Source organism: Rhinoderma darwinii, chromosome 2 (genome assembly GCF_050947455.1).
Source record: "Rhinoderma darwinii isolate aRhiDar2 chromosome 2, aRhiDar2.hap1, whole genome shotgun sequence".
NCBI lineage: Eukaryota > Metazoa > Chordata > Amphibia > Anura > Rhinodermatidae > Rhinoderma > Rhinoderma darwinii.
Window position 1 is genome coordinate 193,343,336 of NC_134688.1, and position 16,505 is coordinate 193,359,840.

Here is a 16,505-nt window from a genome sequence, read left to right on the forward strand (position 1 = left end):
GTGCACCAAAAATGTGCCAAAACTTTGGCGCAAAAAACTGGCGTAACTTAAGCCAACTAAAAGGTGGTATTAAGAAAAGAAAAGTGGGGGGTGGTCAGGACATGGTGCTGTCAGGACGCACTTCACCGGAGCTCCTGCTGACCGGTCACTACCAGGTCGAAAGGACCATCCTTTACACTCTCTGCAGTGCATTGATGTATGGGAAGGAGGAGAGGAAGTCGTTGCACACCGATTGGTATCACCCACGCCACTCTCCGCTCTTATTTATTGTCGGCAGTCACGCCACAGCCTCTGCTCGGCACACCCAGCACAGGCCTCAATATGGCAGCCGTGGTCGGATCACTACCTCCCTCACAGGCGGGAGATGGATCTCCGACAGCCCATGCCACACCACCAATTCAGGGTATGCCGCAAGCATCGCCCGGTACCTCCTCCTTGGCCCACTCCCCAAGTCTGGTATAGTCTCCTGTTCCCTCTCCTTCTGCACCTCCAGTGGCTCTAGCCATTTCCCTGCCCTCAGACTCCTCCTCCATAGTCGCAGCCATGGGGAAATGCAAAAGTCTGTGGAACGCCTGAGCAAAAAAGTCCAACATCTTGAAACCTCTATTACTACTGTGGACTCTAGGGTTACTGAGCTAGCCCGCAGACAAGATTCCCAAGAGGCTGTACTGCATACTATTGTCTTACACTTGGCGATAATGAAAACAGGGGCATATGCCTCAGGGGTGTACCGGAGGCATCTCGTCAAGAGGATTTATCGGCCATGGCGCAGGGCATATTTAAATCTCTATTGCGACGACCCCCGACTGAAGTTATTGAACTTGACAGGGTGCATCGTGCCTTGGGGCTACAGTCCTTTGACGAGAATCAGAGACATAATTTGTCGTGTGCACCGCTATACTATCAAAGAGCAAATAATGCGCAAAGCCAGGGAAATGGGTCCCTTCAACTTCGATGGTTCGGAAATACATCTCCTTACTGATGTCTGTAACCGTACCCTGATGATGAGGCGGGTGCTGCGTCCCTTGCTAGAGAAAATTTTGGAAACTGGAGCCTCCTACACTTGGGGCCACCCTTTTCATCTGAGAGTACATGCCCAAGGAACTACCTTGCCTATTTTAGACCACTCGGACTTACCAGGCATGTTCGCCATACTGGACATCCCTCCTATTGACTTGCCTGATTCGATCTCGGCTGTCCTTCTCTTCCGCCGGCCAAAGCCCAACCCATGACCTAAGGAGCGGCATCCCATGAGACCTACCAGAAATTCCCAGAGGAGGCCAGCTCAACTCAATGCTGAGCAATAGAGACTGTTCGGTATATACAGGGTTATTTCGCTAGTCTTGACTTGACACTTGGGATCTTCGTCTGTTCTACTCTGTGGTGCTCCTGACTCTGACAAGCAGAAATACTCCTCTACGTCTGATCCCTACAGGGGAAGAAAGGAATCCCCTAACAGCTGGATTACACCGGGCTGAAAGGAACTGCCTCACTGACAGGTATGCGTTTCTATTGAACTCTGCATCCTTTTCATTTTTCCTTCCATATCCGCCTGCAATTTGTATCCGATCTTAGGTAGAACATATCTCTAGACAGGAATATCACTTGAGCAGATCTGATATTCTTTTCTCTCCTTTCCACCCATATTGCAGCTCCTACATTGTTGTATCGATTGGTTTAGTATCTGTGACTACCTGTGGTTTGGTTTGTCCCTAACCATGGGCATTTTCTTACTGCGGATTCTTGCAGTGGTCCATAGAGGTGTAGGACTATCCTCAATATAGTACTCTTACTCTGCTGGTCATCAGCCTGGGTCAGTTATTTCATATTACTGTTCATTTAGTATTGTGAACGAAACATGCTTCTGGATGGGTTTATATGTTGTATTGGTTTGTTTAGTACCGTATACTTCCTCCTGTTTATCTGCTCTTCCGGACGCTCTCCTCTTGGGTGGTGGTCTACGGAGTGTGGGGTCTATCCTCAATATAGTGCCCTTACCTCCACTGACCTTCCCCTGGCTATTGGTTCGCGACTGTTTTAATATACCCTGTTATCTCGCTCTACGTAATGCCTATTAGTATTGTGAACAAACTGTATTGATAGAGGGGACTGCAGCCTAAACAGCATTACTACTAACTTCATGCTTCTTTTTCCCGAGTTTACCTATATTTGGTTATATTGTCTTGATGACTTGCTCTCCCACTCCGGGTATTCTCCTACTATGGATCTCCTGTTAGGGTCAAAAGAACTGCGAGGCTTACCCATATTATGGTCTCCTTACCTTTACTTACCTTTACTGACCCCCCCCCCCTCCTCTGGCTTTTGACTTGTGACAGATAATTGTACCTCTCATACCCTCTACATGCCTTATTTTTTTTCCATTGGTCCTTTTCTCATATTCTTTTTTATTACCAGTTTTCTGTGACCAGAAGTCGTGTCCTCCACTGCCTGTTTTTCCTCTTCTCCACTCCCACATTTCCCCTTGGTTTTGCGGGGCTTGAATTTTTCACTTCTTTCCATTTTTACTACCTTTCCTCATAATCTTCTCCCATTACTGTTTTTTTTTCTCTCTTCTATCATATGGCGTCCCTCCTCAAGGTGGTTACTTTCAATGTCAAAGGCCTGGGCACCCCTGAGAAGCGGACTATGCTCCTCAATGATCTCTAGCGTCTCTGAGCTCAACTGGTTCTTCAGGAAACCCATTTCAGACAAGACCACGCTCCTAAACTTTCTGACCGAAGATATGGCTACAGTTATCATGGCTGTTCTACTGACTCTAGTCCAGGGGAGTGAGTATATTGTGGTCACGCTCTTGCCTTGGCAACTCAAGGACACTTGCTGTGATGGGGAGGGAAGATTCCTTGCAGTAAAGAGTACGATCGCCTCCCATTTACATTTGCATCTATCTATCTCCCAATACTGACCAGACTGCTTGCTTAGAGGTAGTGCTTGACTCCCCCCAAGCCTTCACAGCAGGTACTCGGTAATAATAGGCAGCGATTTTAATCTGGTACTGGACCCTGAGCTGGATGCTTCGAGAGGGGCGACCACCCTCCCACACTCCACACTGAGATGTTTTAAACGTCTCCTCCACTCCCGCAAGCTGTTAGATGATTGATGTATCCTCCACCCAAAAGAGAAGGACTACTCATTTTACTCGGCCCCGACATGGACTTTAAAGCCAGGGAAAGAACCTGGTTGACCAAGTTAGATACGGTCTTCAGAGATGAACCAACGGTGGGAGATCCTGATACCCAAGGAAATTTAGCTGCTATTAAAAATAACCTAAAATCATTGTTTCACAAACATACGAAAACATGGTGGAACAAGGCGTTTTTAGAAAAGTATTTACAAAGGGGCCTCATACCCAGAGGTCTTCGAATTCAAGTGTTTCCTTCTCTCAACAGTTTAGATGACAGTTTTATTAGTAGATGGGAGGATAATTGCAGGTCCTCATCTCAGACCTTTATGGAATTATTGATAGGTCTTGACAAACAGTCTCTTGAAGTAATTGATACTGAGATTGACAATGTACAGGCTCAATTGAAAGCTAAGTTGAGTGAGGAAGAATGGAATAATACTTTCCAACAATTAAATATAGAAATGGATAGATGGGAAAAAGGCATACAAGAGTCGTAAATTTCAGCGGGATTTAAACGATAAAATGACTAATAGGATGTATAAATGGCAATACTCTAAACAGCCGAAAAGTGTACACTAGTAGATCCCCTTCAGTGTCCTCAGGGAGCTCTACTTCAGAACCCGAGGACAATATACAGAGAGGTAGAACACGAAGTGGTATGGACTACAGGAGATACAATATATCCAATCAAAGGGGTCGACAGATATACCGTATGGATGAACGACGTATGCGACCATATGGATATGATCCCCCTGTCAGACAAAGAGGTGAAATTAGTCGCAATCAAATATCCGACAATCAACGAATGAAGGTAATAAATCTATCCAGCCATCATTTATCGTTCACTGATATTGGGGTATTATCAAGGGGGTTAACATTTGCACCTTCAATTCACTTTGACTCTTTTACATCTGTATAGGATCTGCACCTTTTCGCCAGAGGCCTAATATTTAAAAGGTGGTTTCATAGGAAGAATGACAAAAAATTTAATACACCGGAGGAGAGAGAGGCACTTCAGTCTCTAGAACAACTGCTGAAAGAACAAGAGAATCCTGAAACAGGTATGATCCCGCAAGCAATAAGGAAGCGATCGACAACATTTCCTCCATTTACCATATGCCCAGCAGTTGATCTATTCGTTAAATTAGTCTCACAAGACCTTGAAAAGATAGCCACCGGCATTAGACATGATAACCTAACTATGGCTGAGCGGAGTAGTTTGAAAAGACTAAAATCCCTCAAGGACATTGTATTTAAACCAGCTGATAAGGCTGGTAATATAGTGGTCTGGCCCAGAGAATTATATGAAAGGGAAGCATATCGTCAATTGAGGAATCCGATATGTTACAAAAAATTTACCTTTAATCCCCTCTCTGCTTTCAGCACGTCGCTTTATAACATACTAAGAGAGGCTTTGAATGCGGGCACCATCTTTACCGCCCTAGTAGAATGTTTAATGGTACAGGACCCCAAGGTGGCAAGTTTGTATCTGTTGCCGAAAATCCACAAGAATCCTAAATTACCACCAGGGCGTCCTATTATCTCTGGGAAGGGAAACTTTTGTGACAACGCAAGTAAGTATATTGATGCAACTCTCAAACCACTAGTGGAGACCTTACCATCTTACCTCAGAGATTCGGCGGACCTCCTCAATAAACTGGAGGGTGTCCAACTTGAACCCGACATTCTATTGGCAACGTGTGATGTTGAATCATTGTACACGAACATCTGTCATCAGGATGGCCAACAGGCAGTTGCATTTTTCTTAGGGATGACTGACATTGACCCAGCAATGTCTCAACTTATTCTTATCTTGTTGCAGTTTGTACTCACACACAACTTTTTTACAATCAATGGATCCTTCTACCTACAGCTCCAGGGAGAGAGAGCAAATACAGAGGGTTCACCACAAGGTGCAAACCATTAATCAGCCTCAAAAATAGAAAGGCCAGATTCGACTTTGCCAAACAACATAAAGAAGCCGCCTAGTTGTGGAACAACATTCTTTGGACAGTTGAAACTTATATCAACCTGTACTAGAATGATGGGAGGAAGAAAGTATAGAGAAGGCTTGGAACGGCTCATGATCCAAAGCACACCACATTCTCTGTAAAACATGGTGGAGGCAGTGTGATGGCATGGAAATGAATGGCTGCCAAAGGCACTGGATCACTAGTGTTTATTGATGATGTGACTGAAGACAGAAGCGGCCGGATCAATTCTGAAGTGTTCAGGGATATACTTTATGCTCAGATTCAACCAAATGCAGCAAGGTTGATTGGATGTCGCTTCACAGTACAGATGGACAATGACCCAAAACATACTGCAAAAGCAACCCAGGAGTTTAAGGCAAAGAAGTGAAATATTCTGCAATGGCCAAGTCAATCTCCAGATCTCAACCCGATCGAGCTGCATATCACTTGCTTAAAGAGGCTCTGTCACCAGATTTTGCAACACCTATCTGCTATAGGCGCTGCAATGTAGATTACAGTAACGTTTTTATTTTTAAAAAACGAGCATTTTTGGCCAAGTTATGGCCATTTTTGTATTTATGCAAATGAGGCTTGCAAAAGTACAACTGGGCGTGTTGAAAAGTAAAAGTACAACTGGGCGTGTATTATGTGCGTACATCGGGGCGTGTTTACTACTTTTACTAGCTGGGCGTTCTGATGAGAAGTATCATCCACTTCTCTTCAGAACACCCAGCTTCTGGCAGTGCAGATCTGTGACGTCACTCACAGGTCCTGCATCGTGTCGGCCACATCGGCACCAGAGGCTACAGTTGATTCTGCAGCAGCATCAGCGTTTGCAGGTAAGTAGCTACATCGATTTACCTGCAAACGCCGATGCTGCTGCAGAATCATCTGTAGCCTCTGGTGCCGATGTGTCCTCGCTCGTCTGACACGATGCAGGACCTGGGTAAGTGACGTCACAGCGTGATCTCTGGAGAACACGGCTGTGTCTGCACTGCCAGAAGCTGGGTGTTCTGAAGAGAAGTGGATGATACTTCTCGTCAGAAAGCCCAGCTAGTAAAAGTAGTAAACACGCCCCGATGTACGCACATAATACATGCCCAGTTGGACTTTTACTTTAAACACGCCCAGTTGTACTTTTGCAAGCCTCATTTGCATAAATACAAAAATGGTCATAACTTGGCCAAAAATGCTCGTTTTTTAAAAATAAAAATGTTACTGTAATCTACATTGCCCATGGGTTCCAAACTTTAGGCAGTCATTGCCTGCAAAGGATTCTCTACAAAGTATTAAAAAAAAACATTTTATTTATGGTAATGTTAATTTGTATAATTACTTCTGAGCCCCTGAAATGAGGAGGCTGTGTAGAAAAATGGTTGCAATTGCTAAATGTTTCACAGGATATTTTTGTTCAACCTCTTGAATTAAACCTGAAAGTCTACACTTCAATTGCATCTCAGTTGTTTCATTTCAAATCCAATGTGGTGGCATGCAGAGCCCAAATCATGAAGATTGTGTCACTGTCCAAATAATTCTGGACCTAACTGTGTCTAATCCCTCCTTTTTTGTTTGTCTTTCCTAGCTCATCCACTGCTCTCCAATGCCTCCTCAGGTGTCGACAGCTAATTGGACCAGTATTGGTCCTGTTATTTGGCGTTTATAATGTTCTTTCAATTTATACTACCATTCTTGCCTTACTTTTACTGAACTACCAATGTTTTGGTACATGTGATTGGATAATTATGGGTCATGTAGACCTATCTGCCTTTCTTGTTTGTACTCTTTCTTTTTAATGTTTTTATTGCCAAAATTGTAAAACCAAATAAAAACTTTTATTGCAAAAAAAAAAAAAGAGAAATGTGTCTAGCATATCTGGCAAATTTATCAATCAGCGTGCACCACTGTGATAAATTTGTAACATTTTCTGACTGCATTGTTTAAGTTTACCCTGTCTAAATCTTATTAGACTGGGACAGTATTAGTTAATCTGCCCCAGGGTCTATGCATTACTACTAACTCAGGCATTGCTTAGTTTTTAAAAAGATAGGGGTAGACAACTATCTTAAAGGTTTTTTTTGGGACTTTAATATTAATTGGATTATCCTTAGCATAAAGAATTAGAATAAACTTTGAAAGATGTGGATGCCGGGACTTGGACCCCCATGATCAAGTAGTGATGGTCTGTCCATGAATAGTAAAGACCCGGAAAACTAGTTTAAAGTTGTTACTTGATCTTTTGTCACCACTCCACATTCCTAGAGTATTTCAGTTCCTGCTCGAGCTGCTATATCTATGCTAAAATAACTTTTAATATGTTGTAGATAGCTCCAGCATTCTGCTAGCTACAATAAACCTGCACCCCAACCGCCAATGTCTGAACCGAGTTTATAATGGTTTGGCACCCATCCCTGGTGACCCAGTGGCTATTTCTTGTGATTTACTGTGCCATTTCAGACAGAAGCCAACCCTTGTCACACAATGGACATGTCTGGTGACCCAGTGTCTTAGAGTCTAGCGGTACACTAATTCTGTCTTTTGATCCATTAGTAACTATATATCTCCAACATCCTATAAGGTCTGGTGTTAGCTAATCTCAACAGAATGCCCATGACAGAGAGTGCAGTGACAGAGAGTGCAGTGACAAAGAGTGCAGTGACAGAGAGTGGAGTGAGGGAAGATAGGAAACACTACTGTCTGTGACTGAGAAGGACTGTTTTGTGCACATGAAGACTCCAGCAGGAGTTACAGAAGTTACTTTTATATAAAGAATATAAATGTGAGGGGCCCTGAAGCTTTAGAACTGTATTATGCACTTTCATGTAATCCCTAGGTAAGATAAAGAATGGCTGGGTTGTAGAGATTATTAATAACACATATTTTCCCTTTGTCTCCTTCCATTGACATTGCCTTGAAGTATGTACTATTGCCTCAAAATCAGTACATTCCAAGGATCAATAATGCTACACTTCAGTGCTGTTATTATATTAATCATTATAACGAATAGTATTCATTAGGTACAATTGATAGATCTTGAACTTCCCTTCTGCTTTTATACAATTTTACAAAGCCACAAGCCTTTTCTCCTTTACACTTACCTTATTGACTTATTTTGGTTTTCCTCCTCCTCTTACACAGTCATGTGTGTAATGTTTCCATTAGAATGCGAAATATAACCTTAATGTGATAACGTTTTTAGCCTTGTAGAAATGATGAATTTTTGTGTACAAAATGTCCTTGTATCACTGAAAATGACAGATTCTTTATTATATATCTTTACAGCTTCTTCTATAAATCATTCTTAGATTTTCTATGTCACTACTTGATTTTCTACAGGAATTACTAAAGCCTACAGTGTGACTCCGCCTAGTGACACAATTCATACTACATAATTTGAGATGTTTCACATTGCAAAGCATGAATGGGATCCCCAGCTTATTAGCCAGGGGACAACCAGGCAGGATTGCAGACTGTCCATAAATTCACTGACAGTCCATGAAAATCATAGACTTTTGAGTGTCCATGATAAAAAAAAAATACATATGTCTGTGATTTTTGTTTTTTTAAAGTATTAGGTGTGCTTGTGCAAATTAGTCTAGGTTAACACCATTGTTGTAGTCAACTTTTAGTCTATAAACCAGGAAATTCTTCTGACTTATATGTCTAACATGAACAACCTACATAAACCTCTAACCAAACCAATGGCGTAGACAGGGGTCCCTATTATACAAGTAGATAACTTAAATGTGAACCATAAGGGAACAAGTCCCCTAAAGAAATAATGAGCAGAATATTTGCAAAAGTAGAAAATCTTTATTGAATATAATATACAATAACATAACCAGAATAAAAAGGATGAACCATATACGGAGAAGAAAAACCATGTGGTCAGAAGTTAAAGACCAGTGACAGACAGTAACAACCGACCGTCAGCGGCCAAAAACCGCTCATGTAACCCACATGTAGACATCCTACACTATTCTATGTGTATTGTACTTAGGTTGCACTTTTTCTATATGTGGATATTTTACCACTAGTTACTACTTACAAGTGGGCTTAATGCTGTAGCACGTACCAGTCCATCTATACATATTTTCCTACTGTGGGTTACATGAGTGTTTTTTGGCCACTGGTGGTCTGTTGTTACTGTCTGTCACTGGTCTTTTACATTCTTATCACATTGTTTTTCTTCTCCGTATATGATCCATCCATTTTATTCTGGTTATGTTATTGTATATTATATTCAATAAAGATTTTCTAATTTGCAAATATTCTGCTCATTATTTCTTTAGGGGACTTGTTCCCTTATCGTTCGCGTTTAGGTTGTTTATATGTCTAACATGCCCCTAGACCAGGGCTTCTCATCATTTTCTACTGGTGCATCAAAGACCAAAACGTGCTGATGTCTGAGCCTCACCATTGGTTGAAGTCTATTCAAAAATTAAAAATGTATCACAGTTGATCTGTCATTTGTCAGAAGGAGTAAAATATGTTGCTATACCGATGCAGCCAGACTGATGTCATAACTGTCTTCCCTGCTTTGCCTCACCATCAACTAGGGGGCGCCACACCAATGAAACCCATCTCATAATTTGAGAAGCACTGCCCTAGACTATCCGTTGCCAAACATGTGACTGAAGAGTGTCTTTTGACATACGTTTCAGCTGTCATCCTTCGTTGTACCTTTGTGCCACAGGTACTCAGGGGGACATCATGGTACCACATTTCTGGACCATTGTTGTATAAACAACTCTTATATATACTACATATTGTGCTTGAGTTTGGATTCCATCCATACACAAATATATCTTGAGTGGAAATGCTCTTCCGTACATAGGATACTTTACATAAGACTACATTAGGAATCATCATTTTCAGACACATGCTGTAGATTCATGATGATATTAATGTGATTCCCCTATCAAATATTGATGCTGTGCAGTAAGGTAAAATAGGGTAAAGGTTCAGTTTCCATGACTCACTGTTGATGACATATAAAAAGCTGAATTACACAGCTAAATGCACTCTGCATGTTTACCTACATTATAAATGCCTGCAAATATAAATACACTTTATCCTATTAGGGTATGTTCACACGGCCAAATTTCAGACGTATACGAGGCGTATTATGCCTCGTTTTACGTCTGAAAATATGGCTACAATACGTCGGCAAACATCTGCCCATTCATTTGAATGGGTTTGCCGACGTACTGTGCAGACGACCTGTTATTTACGCGTCGTCGTTTGACAGCTGTCAAACGACGACTCGTAAAAATACAGCCTCGTCAAAAGAAGTGCAGGACACTTCTTTCAGACGTTTTTGGAGCTGTTTTCTCATAGACTCCAATGAAAACAGCTCCAAAAACGAGTTGGTAAAAAAATGAGTTGGTAAAAATGCGAGTTGGTAAAAAACGTCTGAAAAGCAGGGTCTGTTTTCCCTTGAAAACAGCTCTGGATTTTCAGACGTTTTGGTTGACTACGTGTGAACATACCCTAAGATTGTCAAGCACTGCAGATTCACTGGAGTGTGCCATTGCTCGAAAAGATCTGCACTCAAGCGCTGGTTTAAATGAACCCCTCAGAATTCTGTCATGAATATTTCATTTTCTCAGATTACAGGAATTTCCATGCTGAATTTGAGCCTACAAATTCCTAAATGTCACTTTTTACCAACATTTTTGTTAATGACATCCCACTTTTTTATACTATGTTATTATAGCGACATTATGCATGATAGTATGTTGAATAGTAGTATGTTACAAAGTCTATTAAGTATAGGATCAAAAACAAGATAAACCTATTATCAATGAATTAATGCATATTTAGGAACTGATGTTCGATCAATAATCTATTCACTTTAATGTAAAAGAAAATGTGAGTAGAGAATGGACTGGACAACTGATGCAAAATATTAATTAGTTGTCCAATCACTTTCGCACGTAATACAGGTTCAAAAGACGCAACTCAGAACACATACTAAATTATTTACACTTATAACTTGAGCTTCTTTTCATGTCATCTCATTTCCGAATTGTAAATTGCAAGAAACCTACATAAATGGTGGTCTGCTTAGAAAGCCTCAGGGCTGTTATGCCATTTACTATTTTTAGGGCACGCTTTAGTATGTCCTAACATTAGCTTATGTATATACTTTACAAAAACGAATGTGTATATATGCCGAGGGCCGACTCCAGGTTTATTTTGGCCCTTGGGCGACACAGACTTAGTAGGCCCCTTTGCAGAGGAACTCACAGCGGCAGTAAAATGGCAGAAAACTTCACTTTGTGCCCCCATATAGACGTTAGGGTATGTTCACACGTAGTCAACAAAAACGTCTGAAAATCCAGAGCTGTTTTCAAGGGAAAACAGACCCTGCTTTTCAGACGTTTTTTTACCAACTCGCATTTTTCGCGGCGTTTTCACGCCGTTTTCGCGGCATTTTTTACGTCCGTTTTTGGAGCTGTTTTCATTGGAGTCTATGAGAAAACAGCTCCAAAAACGTCCAAAGAAGTGTCCTGCACTTCTTTTTACGAGGCGTAATTTTACGCGTCGTAATTGCCGTACGACGCGTAAAATTACGCGTCGTGTGGACAATACAGCGTTCTACCCATAGAAAGTAATGGGCAGATGTTTGACGACGTATTTGAGACGTACTTCCAGACGTAAAACGAGGCAAAATACGCCTCGTATACGTCTGAAATTTGGCCGTGTGAACATACCCTTAGGCCCTGTTTATGCCCCATATAGAAGTTAGGCCCCCAGTTTGTACCCCCATAAATTTAGTGCCCTCTATAGATAGTGCCACACAGTCCCCCCAAGTAGTGCCACATAGCTCCCTCCCTGGTAGTGCCACACAGCCCCCCTAGGTAGTGCCACACAGCCCCCCCTCCCATGTAGTGCCACACAGCCCCCCTCTCGGGTATTGCCCACAGCCCCCCCAGGTATTGCCACACAGCCCCCCCAGGTAGTGCCATACAGCCCCCTCCAGGTAGCGCCACACAGCCCCTACCTCCCAGGTAGTGCCACACAGCCCCCACCTCACAGGTAGCGCCACACAGCCCCCACCTCTCAGGTAGTGCAACACAGCCACTTCCCAGTTAATGCAACACAGCCCCCTCCTCCCAGTTAGTGCAACACAGCCCCCTCCTCCCAGGTAGTGCCACACAGCCCCCTCCCAGGTAGTGCCACACGGCCACCCTCCCTGGTAGTGCCACACAGCCCCCCTCCCCAGTAGTGCCATACAGCCACCCTCCCTGGTAGTACCACACAGCCTCCCTTCCTGTAGGTAGCAACTTTGCAGTTCCCTCTGGGAGTGAAATCCCCAGCAAGAGCATTGCCGATGCCGCTTCAGGAGAAACCCCTGATGTCAAGTGTCTATATAGGGACAGTGTTGTCAGGGGCAACCCCAGAGCCATAGCCCCGGGCAGCGCACTACTAGCACTCTGCCTGGGACGCCTGCTCTGCTCCTGACATCACTGTCCATATAGAGCTGAAGTTCCAGGCAGAGCGCTAGTAAAGGTTATGCTCCGGTACTCCAGCTCTGGGGAAGCCCTTGACATAACTGTCCATATATGGCTAGTAATGTCAGGGGCAACCCCAGAGCCAAAGTTCCGGGCAGAGTTCTACTAGCACTCTGCTTGGGACACTGCTCTGCTCCTGACAACACTGTCCATATATGGACAGTGATGTCAGGGGCTTCCCCAGAGACAGAGTCCCTGAGCAGCACTGCTTGTAGCGCTTTGCCTGGGACTCCTCTCCCTCTGACATCAATGTCTCATCCTCTCCCTCTGACATCTGGCTTCCCCAGAGACATAGACCCGGAGCAGAGGCGCTAGCGCTCTGCGCCAGGACTCCTTCTCTCCTCCTGACATCACTGTCCATTTATAGACAGAGATGTCAGGGGCTTCCCCAGAGATGGAGTCCCAGAGCAGATCCGCTTGTAGCGCTCTCTTTGGGACTTGTTCTCTCCCTCTGACATCGCTGTCCATATTATGATGTCAGGGGCTTTCACAGAGACAGAGTCCCAGAGCTGAGACACTAGCACTGTGCCTGGGACTCCTTCTCTCTCGCTGACATCACTGTCCATATATGGACAGCGATGTCAGGGTCTTCTCCTGTGACAGAGTCCCGGAGCATAGCTGCTAGTGCTCTGCATGGGACTCCTCTCCTCCAGACATCACTGTCCATATGTGATGCCGTGAAGCCGGCCCTGTGTATGCCAATGTAATATACATCAAAATTTTTAAAAAAACCTTTAATAAAAATATTTAGATTTCTTGTTAAAAAGGTTAAAGGGGTTTTCCAATTTTTTTTATTTATTTTTTTACTCACTGCAACACTTCTCAATTTATCTATTAATGCCCCCTGAATATCGTTATGTATATTTTTTTTTTTAATTTACCATTATTCTCTTTTGTTTACATTGCGAGGTTTGTTTACCTTGGTGTGTTCGTTATTTTGATCTTTCGGTCATACAGTTCCCGGCATGCACCTCTGGTGTTCCAGCATGCAAAGTGCCATCAGCAGGATTCATCATGCCTACTACACCCAGCTATAAACATTTTCTAATCTCCGTTTTACTGCTCTCATTAGATCAGTGAGAGCTAACGATAAACGTGCAACATATCAGGGCTGTACCAATCAACACTCTCTTACATAATGGTAAAAAAAAAACATCATTTGACCCCAGAGCCGAAGTCTAGTACATGCTCTGCTCCGGGACTATGTGGAATCCCCGACATCACTGCCCATATATGGACAGTGTTGTCAGGGGTTTCCCCAGAGCCGAAGTCCCATTTAGAGCGCTAGTATAGGCTCTGCTCTGGGACTCTGTGGAATCCCCTGACATCACTGTCCATATATGGACAGTGTTGTCAGGGGCTTCCCCATAGCCGGAGTGCCGGGCAGAGCGCTAGTATAGGCTCTTCTACGGGACTCTGAGGAAGCCTCTGACATCACTGTCCATATATGTACATTGTTGTCAGGGGCTTCCCCAGAGCCGGAGTCCCGGGTAGAGCGCTAGTATAGGCTCTGCTCCGGGACCCTGGAATCCCCTGACATCACTGTCCATATATAGACAGTGTTATCAGGGGCTTCCCCATAGCTGGAGTCCTGGACAGAGTTCTAGTATAGGCTCTACCCTTGGACTCTGTGGATTCCCCTGACGTCACTGTCCATATATGGACTGTGTTGTCAGGGGCTTCCCCAGAGCCGGAGTCCTGGGCCGAGCGCTAGCATAGGCCCCCTCTCCGAGACTCTGGGGAAGCCCCTGATATCAATGTCAATATATAGACAGTGTTGTCAGGGGCTTCCCCACGCCGGAGTCCCGGGCAGAGCACTAGTATAGGATCTGCTCTGGGGAAGCCTCTGACATCACTGTCCATATATAAACAGTGATGTCAGGGGCTTCCCCAGAGCCGGAGTCCCGGACAGAGCACTCGTATAGGCTCTGCTCTGGGATTCTATGTATTCCCCTAACCCCAGTGCCGGACTTTTTGTCAGAGCACTACTACCGTAGCAACTAGCTACTGGCTCCTGACATCACTGACATAATTTCTTCTGATAGTTTCCGATCCGCTGCTAGGGGAGTGAAAATGAAGCGCAGGCTCTGTGATAGCGCAGGAGTGGGCATGCGTGGTAAACACTGCTAGTGTAGAAACCACGCATGCTAGGAGACTAGCAGTATTTACCACTCCTGCGCTATCATAGCCCCTGCGCGTCATTTTCTCTCCCCTAGCAGCAGACCAGAAACTATTAGAAGAAAGGGATTATCCGGTTCACTACTTCTCTCAGTGTACAGTGATGTCAGGAATGATGTACCCGTACATTGAGCCAGCCGGAAAACGGAACTCAGATCATGGACGGGCTAGCACCGGAAGTAAGGATTTTGCTACTGGAGATGCATCACGTGACCGGCGCTGGATCAGGTGTTAGAAGATAAAATCAAAACGTAAGCATACTACAAGTTACATTATTTTTATATGTTCAGTGAAATTGAAATTAGTTTATTCGTTCCGGAAAACCCCTTTAAGATCAAATAAAAAAAAACATATTTGGTACCCCCATAAATGTAATAATCCACACAATAAACGTAGCCCAACTAAATAAGTTTAACTTGCAAAAAATGGCGGAATAGCTATTTTTAAAAAAATGTCCACATTTACTGCATAATCTAAATATAATGCTAAAGTGTATTTATCCCAAGATGAAACTCATACCATAAGATAACACAGCCTCACACTGCTATGTTTACATGAAAAAAGTTCTTATTTCTGAAATGCGAAGAAAAATTTCAGTCCTCTAGATGTATGTGTATTTCTTATGTCATAGAATATCTGTTGGGGTCTGGGTGCTGGTACCCTATAATCACTAGAATTAAGATATTTGTGACACTCCATTGCACAATGCGCTATTTCTTCTTCCATTGTCCTCCATAGGCTACATTTAGGAAAAACGCTGCATCAGACAGAATATAAATTCCCCAACAGTGGGCAAGAAATCGATTGGAGTTTAAGGTGCACGGCCGTCTGACAAGCGCTGCAGCAGTGCCCAAGCCCCACAAATACTATCTTCTGACATACAGCGCATTTAGAAAGTCTTCAGACCCTTTCACTTTTTTAATATTTTGTTATGTTGAGGCCTTGTGCTAAAATAAAAATAAATGAATGTTTCCCCATCATTCTGCACTCAATACCCCATAATGACAAAGTGAAAACAGAATTGAAACATTTTTTGAAAATTTATTAAAAATGAAAAAATGCTAATTTTACATGAACATGTATTCAGACTCTTTGCCATGACTCTTGAAATTTAGTTTTGGGGCCTCCCATTTCTCTAAATCATCTTTGAAATGTTTCTACACCTTGATTGGAGTCCACCTGTGCTAAATTTATTTGATTGGACATAATTTGGAAAGAAACACCCCTGTCTATATATGGTCTCACAGCTGACATTGCACACCAGAGCAAAAACCAACATTAAATTAGCAAAGATTATTAACATTCTGTTTTCACTTTGTCATTTGGGGTATTGAGTGCAGAATGAAGGGGGAAAACTAGAATTTTTTTATTTTAACACACGGCCTCAACATAACAAAATGTGAAAAAGTTGAAAGGTTCTGAAGACTTTTCCGAATGCACTGTATATCTCTGAGACATATCAGAAGTGAAGGCCCCAGAATGCCAGGAAAACCTCTGTTTAGTATACTCCCCTCTTCCCCTGCCCCCTCCCCGGTTACATGTCTTTGCCGCAGATTAATTCTAATGTTTATTATGAATTTTTTGTCTTTTCGTTGTATTTAATATTAAATACCATTATTCATATCTTTATTTTTGAATGGTTTAGCAAAGGTGCCCTGAGTTTAGACATTTCATATAAATAAATGTAAAAGTGCA